Source organism: Brassica napus, unplaced genomic scaffold (assembly GCF_020379485.1).
Source record: "Brassica napus cultivar Da-Ae unplaced genomic scaffold, Da-Ae ScsIHWf_684;HRSCAF=996, whole genome shotgun sequence".
In the NCBI taxonomy this organism is placed as follows: Eukaryota; Viridiplantae; Streptophyta; class Magnoliopsida; order Brassicales; family Brassicaceae; genus Brassica; species Brassica napus.
This window is the reverse complement of record NW_026016739.1, coordinates 20,001-22,726: the sequence shown is the minus strand read 5'-3', so window position 1 is coordinate 22,726 and position 2,726 is coordinate 20,001. Positions and strand designations below refer to the sequence as shown.

Genomic DNA, 2,726 nt, shown 5'->3' with positions numbered 1-2,726 from the left:
AATTAGGGAGGATTTGAGAGAATAAGAAAAAAATCTTCATAAATTAGAACTCATGGTAAATGTGAAATACTTAATTTATATAAAAAAAGGTGTGGGGGAAATAAAAAAGATGCAGGGCACTTTGTCCGTTTGGCTAGCCAAACGCGGGCTGGTTCATAGATCGTTGGGCTTCGATTACCAAGGAATAGAGACTTTACAAATAAAGCCCGAAGATTGGCATTCTATTGCTGTAATTTTATATGTATATGGTTACAATTATTTACGTTCCCAATGTGCCTATGATGTGGCACCAGGTGGCCTCTTAGCCAGTGTGTATCATCTTACGAGAATAGAATATGGTGTCAATCAAGCGGAAGAAGTTTGCATAAAAGTATTTACTCACAGGAGTAATCCCAGAATTCCATCTGTTTTCTGGGTTTGGAAAAGTACGGATTTTCAAGAACGGGAATCTTATGATATGTTAGGAATCACTTATGATAGCCATCCGCGGCTGAAACGGATCTTAATGCCCGAAAGTTGGATAGGGTGGCCTTTACGTAAGGATTATATTGCCCCCAATTTTTATGAAATACAAGATGCTTATTGAATGATAAAAAATTTGAATGATAAAAATGAGTCTTAGTTTCTACAACTACGGACCTTCGCGGAATATTTTGAATTCGAGTCGTTTTTAGATCAAACAAACAGAAGAATTAAGGTCTTATTCATATTATTATAGATAGCTTAATCTCCAATTTGAAAGATACTTTTTCTAAAAAAGCCAATAGGATGAACCTAAAAAAAAAAAAAAAGTTCTGGTTAAGAACTAAAAATCGCGCAAAAAAAAAAGATCTATATCTATCTATCTATATCTATCTATAGTATCTATCGTTGAAGGGCAGAAATACCCCAAGATTCATTAGATTAGATACAATAGAAATAGAATTTTAACCCCCCCATTTATTGTATTGCTTTCCAATCTTATTTATTCATTCCCAGTTATGTGACTAAAGTTGACTAAGTTATGTGCGCGATACAAAGTTCATAATGCAGAACTCTTTTTTTTTTTTTTAGTTCATCCTATTGGCTCGGCTTTTAGGAAAAAAGTATCTTTCAAATTGGAGATTAAGCTATCTATAATAATATGAATAAGACCTTAATTCTTCTGTTTGTTTGATCTAAAAACGACTCGAATTCAAAATATTCCGCGAAGGTCCGTAGTTGTAGAAACTAAGACTCATTTTTATCATTCAAATTTTTTATCATTCAATAAGCATCTTGTATTTCATAAAAATTGGGGGCAATATAATCCTTACGTAAAGGCCACCCTATCCAACTTTCGGGCATTAAGATCCGTTTCAGCCGCGGATGGCTATCATAAGTGATTCCTAACATATCATAAGATTCCCGTTCTTGAAAATCCGTACTTTTCCAAACCCAGAAAACAGATGGAATTCTGGGATTACTCCTGTGAGTAAATACTTTTATGCAAACTTCTTCCGCTTGATTGACACCATATTCTATTCTCGTAAGATGATACACACTGGCTAAGAGGCCACCTGGTGCCACATCATAGGCACATTGGGAACGTAAATAATTGTAACCATATACATATAAAATTACAGCAATAGAATGCCAATCTTCGGGCTTTATTTGTAAAGTCTCTATTCCTTGGTAATCGAAGCCCAACGATCTATGAACCAGCCCGCGTTTGGCTAGCCAAACGGACAAAGTGCCCTGCATCTTTTTTATTTCCCCCACACCTTTTTTATATAAATTTAAGTATTTCACATTTACCATGAGTTCTAATTTATGAAGATTTTTTTCTTATTCTCTCAAATCCTCCCTAATTCACTAATTCGTGGGAAGATACTGGGCTTTTGTATTTAAAAAATGTTTCAGTAGAGATCTCTGAAGTAGATGATGGTGGATAGAGTAATTCTTGATCATAATTTCCAGTCTGTGTACTGCGTACAACAAAAAACTTGTGATTGGTAGTAAAACACCGATTACCCCGTTGAGGTCTAATTCGATCCTTATAGATTTCTCTAGCTATTTTCTTACGAAGCTTTGTTATAGCGTCTATAACAGCCTCTGGTTTAGGTGGACAACCCGGCAAATAGACATCTACAGGAATTAGCTTATCAACCCCTCGAACAGTACTATAAGAATCGGTACTGAACATCCCCCCTGTAATTGTACACGCTCCCATAGCAATAACATACTTTGGTTCAGGCATTTGTTCATATAATCTCACTAAAGAAGGAGCCATTTTCATTGTTACTGTACCTGCTGTTAAAATAAGGTCCGCCTGTCTAGGACTTGATCTTGGTACTAGCCCATAACGATCAAAGTCAAATCGGGAGCCTATTAATGAGGCAAATTCAATAAAACAACAACTGGTACCATAAAGAAGCGGCCATAGGCTGGAAAGTCTTGACCAATTTGAAAGATCATTTAACGTAGTTGAAATAACTGAGTTTTTTGTTGTTCGATCAAGTACGGGAAACTTAATGGAATTCATAATTGTTTCAATGGTTTTTTTTTACTTTTTTTTTATTGTTATTGTACAAGTATTCAGGAAACGAACTAAGACCATTCCAACGCTCCTTTTCGCCATGCATAAACTAAACCAAGAATTAGGATAAGCACGAAAATGAAAGCTTCTATAAAAGCGGATACCCCTAGTACATCGAAACTCATTGCCCACGGATACAGAAAAACGGTTTCAACATCAAAAACAACAA

At 35.5% G+C, this 2,726-nt stretch overlaps 1 protein-coding gene across 1 annotated transcript in view; it reads right to left on the bottom strand.

Moving 5' to 3' along the window:
• Positions 1-1,053: 1,053 nt before the first annotated feature.
• LOC125605037 (ATP synthase subunit beta, chloroplastic-like) overlaps positions 1,054-2,726 on the bottom strand; it is a 5,722-nt gene continuing 4,049 nt past the window's right edge. The window contains exon 2 of the mRNA XM_048775078.1: positions 1,054-2,726. This exon is cut by the window's right edge and continues 2,268 nt beyond it. The gene's annotated coding sequence lies outside the window, so the exon portion shown is untranslated.